The 8240-nt window shown below is 44.1% G+C and overlaps 1 long non-coding RNA gene across 11 annotated transcripts; it reads right to left on the bottom strand.

Moving 5' to 3' along the window:
* Window positions 1–1700: 1700 nt before the first annotated feature.
* LOC125539967 lies at window positions 1701–4448 on the bottom strand. 11 transcript variants are annotated; one of them, XR_007297122.1, is made up of 3 exons: window positions 3881–4290; window positions 2143–3778; window positions 1701–2060 (listed from the first exon to the last, which is right to left on the bottom strand). It is a non-coding gene; the product is annotated as an uncharacterized LOC125539967 (long non-coding RNA). The 11 variants fall into 11 exon arrangements; XR_007297119.1 differs by having other exon boundaries at window positions 1701–2064; window positions 3881–4289; XR_007297118.1 differs by having other exon boundaries at window positions 1701–2207; window positions 2595–3778; window positions 3881–4289.
* Between the last annotated feature and the right edge of the window lie 3792 nt (window positions 4449–8240).

Genomic DNA, 8240 nt, shown 5'->3' with positions numbered 1-8240 from the left:
CATCCTTGGGCAGTGGTCGCACTTAATGAGTGGCAACGGTGCGCCGGCGAGCTTTTCGGCAAGCACCGAGCCCGGCCGACCGCCATTCGTGTATCTGCCGGCGGACCGCCGACGGTGCAGATCCGAGCGGCTAGAGGAGGAGCCACTGCCTGCATGTGGCCTTGCGGCCCTGCCAGGGCCTTCCGGCGAGGTGCCCGGCCAGTCCATGGCGCGGCCCGGCCTCCCACAGCCGGCCGAGCTCAAGACCAACCGGATCCGCCCCAAAACCGGCTGGCGGGTGCACAAACCAGGTGGCCGTGGTTGGGTAGCTCGGCGGCGCCGAGGAGAAGGGGTTGGGCGAGCTCGCGTCCGAACTGCATGGCTGCAATGGCAGCGGCGGCAGCGGCAGCGACGGGAAGAGTGGGGAAGAGTGGAGGGGGTGCGGCCGGAGGGAGGGAGGGGGCGGATAGAAAAAGGCCAGTCTTGTGCCACTGACGGGTGGGCCAGGGGAGGACACGCGCAGACGACCCGCGTGTCCGCGTGGTGTCCGTTTCACCCCAAAAGCGGCGCAAACTTGGGCCGCGGATGGGTCAAAAGCGGACACAAAGCGGACAAAAGTCCATTTGCTCCCGCGCGCTGAGCCGCCTTTTTTGTCCCTTTTACCCCAAACGGACGGGGCCGGACATGATAGGGTCGCGCGGTGGAGTTGGCCTTACCTCCGTGCCTACTCCACTCATGTGTCTGATTGATATTCACGGCAGCGTAAAAGTTTGTCTTGTGTTTGCATGTGTGCTTCACTCTTGAAATTACGGCCACAAAATCTTCTATATCTAAATAGCTAGTCCCTATTAGCCTATTTTTCTCAACATGCAAGTATGCCACCTCATCATCAACATGCAAGAAGAAAGGTTCATCATAAAATGCAATCATGCATAATAAAAAGCCACTTCGACATGCAAACATGCATGAGAATTTACATTCTATTAGGATATTTACATTATACAATAATCAATATGATCTACCAATTTCATTAATTAATTCAGAAGCAAGGCATATGTTGTCAGTAAGCACTTGAATTATCACATGATATTTCAATTCACTTTGCATCAATTAAGAAGCATAAAGTCCCACCACAACGCGCGGGTATTATCTAATTTAAAAAGCGTGGCTGCCTCCCGTATCCGTGGACTAGTCGTGCCCTTGCCCTGGAAACCATAGCAAGACGAGCGAACAAATTCCAACGTCGGACACGACTTTCCACACCAAAAAACAGCACCGCTAGACATAAGCGAGACGACTTGTGTAGAATTTGAGCTTGCTGTACAAAAATAGAAAAAGACATCCTGGACCACTAGATTGGAGATCAATGGTGCAGATTTAGGTGGAGGGATCTCAGCCCACTTACTGTAGGTTTTGCAGAAAACCCCCTACTGGCAGTTAGACATGACATAGGACATTTGCATTATGCACGTCAAGTCTTTGTGAAATACAACTATTTTCAGATATGAAATGTGCTAATGCCCATATCGTCTTAGTCTGAAACAACTGGTCTCATATAAAATCTGAACAAATATTTACTGCGTGGAATCCAGACACAGACACCACTAATTTTTCAAGAGAGTTGAACATCTTGGTCACTGAGAAACGACAATATATATCACAAATATTTTAGCACATGAGATAATAAGTGATCCCGGGTCAAGTAGAACCACACGTACATGTCAAACTGGAAATATAGCAATTTAAGGATTGATAGCTGCTCGGCAAGCATTTCAGTACTCGAGTACATGAGAACACATCACAAAAGGCTAGTAGAACTGGAAGTAGAGCAAATTAAGGACTGGAATTATCAGTGCTTAGCAAGCATTTGAGTACTTGAGTACATGTGGCATACAGATCATTTTTAGTATATGGCCGGCAAGACCAAGTGGTAAAGACTGAAATTATCATCGCCCAACAAGCATCTTGCTGGTACAAGAACGAAAATATCTATCATTTTGCCTCGTGTTAGTGCTTCCTGGCAATCGAGCTTCCTGCTGGGAGAGAGATGACAACCTCCATGGACACTTGATCAGTTCGATCTACCTAGGTAAACACACCAAGTAAATAGGGGTCAGTCAGAAACATATACCAAGTAAATAGGGGTCAGTCAAAAACATATACCAAATAGCATATCTTGAGAAGAGAAATAATCATTGTATATGTCCAGCTTCTTTCAGCACTCCAACCTAGGAAACATAACTTATACTATGTCAAAACTTAGGTTGAACCTCAAACATATTAATACATATGTAACCAATCAGGATAACTTTGTAGGTCAAGCTGGCTTTCCAGCTTCTACAGGGGATTTTCCAAATAAAATAAAATGGCATGTGATAGTTGGATATGTCTAATAGAGAGAGTACAAATTTTTTGTTGCAGCATAGTTCATTATTTCATTATAGACCTACAATAAATGGATTATAATTCCAAGGTTAGTTAAAAGCACAAATGAGAACGACAAATAAGTGGCATTGAACAATTTAAAGGGAGTTTTATGAATGCCCTGCAGATGCAAATTATTATTCAAATTTGATAGCTATAAACAAAACTTGGTGGCATGCATTATATTATACCTTGTAATAATAAGAAAACCACAGCAGCACGGGAAAATATAAATGAACAAGATGCCAGATAGGCTCATGCCATGGATGAAGGATTAGTACTAAATCACATACACACATCCTTGATTTTGAACACTGTTGACCGATTCCATGGCTGCAAACAATTTTTTTATCAACCAACATCACACAAGGGATTAACATAATGTTAGATACATCAGGATATCTTGACTTCCTCGTACCGCTATTCTCACACCTGATAGTGCTGGTGCACATGCTGCGATCATTGGAATTGAGGGCTCTCCTAGCGGAGACATCGCACTGCTACCCTCCATTACTGGATCCTGAGATGAGAATTGCAAATTTAGACTGGGGATCATCTTTTCCATGTCAAACTTCTGCCACATGGGCCATATCAAAGGCATGGCTTATGGGAAGCATTCTATTATAGGGAAATGTAATTAATTACTCTGGTACAAAAAGCTAAACAGAAGGACAAGAAAATATTCATGTGCATAGAAATACTGGAGTGAGCACCCAGCCAATAACAAATGTCAGAATTTGGGGGATGAAAGATCAGCAGTAAGCATTAAAAAGGAATTGCCAACCCAAGGAATCCCCTAGCAGAACATGCAATGGCATATTTGAGTCTATTCATCGCAATAGGAGGAAAAAGGATTGCATGCAATTGACAAAAGAAAAACAACAATAATTAGCTCTGTAGTGGGAACAATAACTGTCACAAGTGTGAGTGATTGGACATGGTGATGCCTTGTGCCACTGTCGAAATAAGGAACAGATCAAAGAAGAAAAACATCAACTGTATATATGCATCTGAATATGTATCTTTGCATGGAGAGAAAAAAATAGCCATTGTGTTTCACATGTGTGCGTGTCGGCTTGCCGCTGAAGAATCGACGAAGCCAGAGCAGCCTACTTCCTGTACTAGTGCATCTCGCCGGAATAGCTAGATTTGCTAGTGTATTGCTTCATGCTAGAAATCGGTTAGCGTTTATGTACAGTCGGTACACGTGCTGCTTCTGGTAGCAATACACAATACCATAACTAAGTCATAGCACTAATCAACATGCTGCTTCTGGATAAAATAAGAATCCAACCAACATAAGCATCACCAGAACGGATCTGCTTCTATTCTACTCAAGCTGCTGTTCATTCTTCTGCTGTTACTACTCCAGCAACTGAAATGAAAAGGATTTGACATTAACAAGTAGAAAGAATATAAAACTATGAAGATGTAGTATCAATCTACTAGCTAATAAAAAATTAACATTTATATTTACCTGCAGAACGAAGAACCGTGGCGGCTTGTTCGCAGAACCAGAGAGCGGCCGGCTGGGAAGGAGGCGAGGATCCACGAGCGTTGAGCTAGTGCTGAATCGCGAGAGGGGGTGGGGGGTGGAGGAGGACGGCCGCGAGCTGATCTGGGAGCCTGAGAGTGGGGAGGAGGTGAGGAATCCGATCTAATCTGCCTCAAACTGCGCCACCTGCGACGAAACGACTAGGACCTAGGAGCCATCGGAGAGGAGATGGATCAGCATCTTTGCTGCGCGAGCCCGCCCAGCTTGGCTCAGGATCTTGGTCGTCGCCGTCGCCGCCGCCGCCGAGAAATTTTCGATCCTGTGTCGTCGGTGTGTAAGGATTTGGTACAGACTAGGAAGGGCACCGAGTGCAAATTTGCTTGTATGTTGGACCTCTTTGCAAATTTTGTGCGAAGATCCCTCCATCCAGACCCGTGCCATTGATCTCTCATCCAATGGCCCAACATCGTTTTTTCTATTTTTTTTCACTACAAGCTCAGATTCTACACAAGTCGTTCCCGACATAAGCAGCAGCACGGCACGACGGGGCTAGCGGACTGGAGTCACTGACTGAAAAATTGCACGTTCAAGTGTACCCTTTCCAACTTCGAATGGGCAATACTTCCCTAGAAAAATTACAACAATGCCTACTCTAGTGTCTGATTATCTTTCATGGCAGCATAAACGCGTATCGTGTGCTTGCGCGTGTGCGTCATTCTTGAAATCACAAATTCACAAACGCAAAAGCATGGTCGTAAAAGTTCAGTCTAAAGCTCCAAAGCAAGACGATGATGTACTCTAGGTGTAGATATATTTATTTGAAAATTTTGAACCGAATTTTAACACTTTTATCCGGCGAGAAAAGTGTGTAAAGAGCCCGGCTCCAGCAACCGTAACAGGTACATGCACCAACTTTAAACCTACATCAACAATATTTATTCTTCCACTAGGCCAAAATGATCATAGCTTCCTTGTATATATTTATTATCTTTAATATATAATACAATAGGAGACTAACCTGCTATTTTCCTGTAAAAACATTTACTGACATTTGGTAACATTCTTTAATTCACAAAAAAACATGAACTGTTTTAAAGTCCATGAACATTTCAAACATTTTTAAAATTGGTGAATGTGTTTAAAATCCTTGAAATTTATTAAATCAGCATTTTTTTTAAAAAAATTGGGAAGATTTTATAATCTTAAAATCTTGGCCTTTTTTTAATCATGAATATTTTAATATTGAATACTTTCAAAAACAAGAACTTTTCAAATTTTGGATCGAAAAAAATAGCAAAAACCGGTCAGCCCAGCATATTGTAGCTTCTATAGACTAAACCCAAAACTGCTTTGTCGACCAGCCCACTACCAACGAAAAGATCGAAAATATTGCTACTTTTGATGGTGTGGTCCCTACGCAAGCAACTCTATGCGGATCTCGGTCTTTTTGCAAAAAAAACTTCTGATCTATTCATCAACTATCAAGGTTGCAACAGAAGTAAAAATTACATGCAGGTTCATATGCCACTTAGCGACAATTATAAACACTGGAGCAAGCCGAAGGTGCGCCGCCATCATTGCCCCTCCCTCAATGAAGCCATGCAAACCTTGTTGTAGTAGATAGTCGAGAAGTTGTCGTGCTAAGGCCCCAGAATACCAGCGCACCAGAACAAGAAATGCCGCCGACAAAGAGAAGGTACATCGAAAGGATCCAACATATAGACACACGAACATTGACAAACAAAGATCCAATCCAAGCGGATCCACCAAACAAAAACGCCTATCGAATCCCGTGAAATCCCATGGAAGACAAATCTCCACATACCCATCGGTGACACTAAAAGCACCACCGGGACAGGGGCTAGACGGGGAGAATATTATTCCACCTTTAAGAAGTTGTTGTCGCCTCGCCTTCCTGAGCATTACACAAACCCTAAAGTCATATAAAAATACCTAAAACCGAAGCCCTCCCGCCGCGAAGGACCAGGCTCCACCACACCTCCATGGCCCTAAGGCCACAGGGTACGAGGCAAACCGGCGGCTTCACGGCGGAAGGCAACGAAAACCCTAGTGTTGGGTGCCCTGGCAGTGTGAGGAGCGAAGGTTTTTTTTTTCTAACTGGTATGTGGATCTCAGTCAACTAGGGTATAGAGTGAAACCTGAAGATAAATTCATCGTAGGTACTCCCTCCGTTCACAAATATAATATGTTCTAACATTCTGGTGAATTTGATGTATATAAGCACGTTTTAGTGTGTTTGTTCACTCATTTCATTATGTATATTGTGCATGTTGAAATATCCAAAAAATCTTATATTTATGAACAGACAAAGTATCTTCAAAGACAGCCTAAACTTGTAACCTTTTGTCCAACTAGGCCAAAATGGTCCTAGCTTCTTTGTAAATATTTATTCTCCTTAATATATAACACAATCGGAGCCTCTCCTGCTATTTTCTGGTAAAACAATTCTTGAAATTTGGTAACATTTTTTAATTTGCAGACATTTTTATATTCATGAACAGTTTTAAAATCCAGGAACATTTCAAACAATTTTAAATTTCCTGAACATGTTTGAAAATTCTTGAAAATTTATTAAATCCACGAACATTTTTTGAATTTTGGGAAAATAACTCTTGGCAATTTTTTTAATCACGAACATTTTAAGCTTGAACACGTCTAAAGTCGGAACCTTTTTTTTAGAATCTCGCAAAGCTTTATTACTGAATAAGAATGTTCATGGGTACAAAGACAAGGTCGCCGGGCTGGCCGAGCCAGGTGTGACGGCCAAACCCTAAAGATAAAGCATACTTTGCGAGATTATGGGCCTCCGTATTGGAGGTCCTATACTCATGACTAAAGGAACATGAAATAAAGGTTGCTGCTCTAGCCTTGATCTCCTGAACAATAGCACCGAAATTTGCTAGGCTTCCTTCCCTGATCGCATCAATCGCCACCTTGCAATCCGAGGCCACCATAATTTGGTTGAGATAGAGATCCTCTGAGAGTGCTAACGCCTCCCGAATAGCTAGTGTATCGAGCACCTGAGGGTCACGAAGGCCCCTCAAGGTGAGTGACGAAGCTCCCATAAATAGCTCCCCTGCATCCCTGCAGATTATTCCAACTGCACCAAAAGTGCCCGAGCGAGACACAGCTGCGTCCACATTGAACTTGAAGTGGTCAGCAGGTGGCGGCACCCACGTCGCCGGCCGTGATATCGCTGTCACCTGTGTTCTCTCCTTCTTCTTCAAGAATTCTATATCTGATGAGTAAGATTTGATGTAATTGTCCGTGGCAAAAGGGGTATGGAAGATCTCTTCGTGTATGGCCTTCCGTCTTGAACTCCATATAGCCCATAAGGTGACGATCATCAAAGTAAACTGCTCTGTTGGAAGTGACTCGCTCATGGCAAAAAGCCATAGTCTTGTGTCTGGCTCCGTTGTTGCTAACATATGCTCGACCAACTCGCCATCAGACAGAGCCCAAACACAGCGGGACGCACTACAATCCAGCAAGGAATGGCACCAGCTGTCCTGCCCTCCGCAAAGTGGGCAAACACTCGAAGTTGCCATGTGCCGATGGTTTAGAACGTCACCCGTCGGGAGCGAGTGTTGCACCAATCGCCATGTGAAAAATCTCAGCTTCGGTGGTACTACCACCTTCCAGAGGGAGTTCCACCCCCTCATCTCAGCTTCGGAGTTTGAAGGATCCTCCCGTTCTTCTAGCCATGCCTCGCGCCCGATCTTGATTCTGACAATCATCCTGTAGGCTGACCGTACGGAGAAGCGTCCCTTGGGATCATCATTCCATGCCCAAAAATCTTCCACCTGCCAAGTGCATAATGGAATCTGTAAGATAGCCTCAGCATCAAGTGGTATGAAAACCTGTCTGACCAGGTCCTCCCGCCATTCAGTCGCAGTGTGATCAATCAACTCTGAAACCATCTGTGGTGGATCATCCAACAGAGATGTAATCGGCCGCATCAGTCCATTCCGAGGAATCCAACTTTGGTTCCATATGTGTGTGGACGCTTCATCCCCAATTCTTCTGATCTCCCCTTGGGTGATAACATCCCTCCCATCAAGTATAGAACGCAATATCTGTGAAGAATGAGGGCCTAATTGAGTGTCTAGGACAGAGCCTTGTGGAAAATAAATTGCTTTAAGAATTTGTGCACTCAAAGAACAGGGATCATTCAATAGTCTCCACACTTGCCTGGACAAAAGTGCCAAGTTGAAGATCTCGATGTCCCAGAATCCCAATCCTCCCAGACTTTTTGATCGAGTAATCAAATCCCACGCTACCCAACATGGTTTCCTCTTGCCCCTCTTGCTTCCCCACCAAA

The sequence above is a fragment of the Triticum urartu genome, chromosome 2, assembly GCF_003073215.2.
Source record: "Triticum urartu cultivar G1812 chromosome 2, Tu2.1, whole genome shotgun sequence".
In the NCBI taxonomy this organism is placed as follows: Eukaryota; Viridiplantae; Streptophyta; class Magnoliopsida; order Poales; family Poaceae; genus Triticum; species Triticum urartu.
This window is presented reverse-complemented; position numbering and strand designations above follow the sequence as displayed.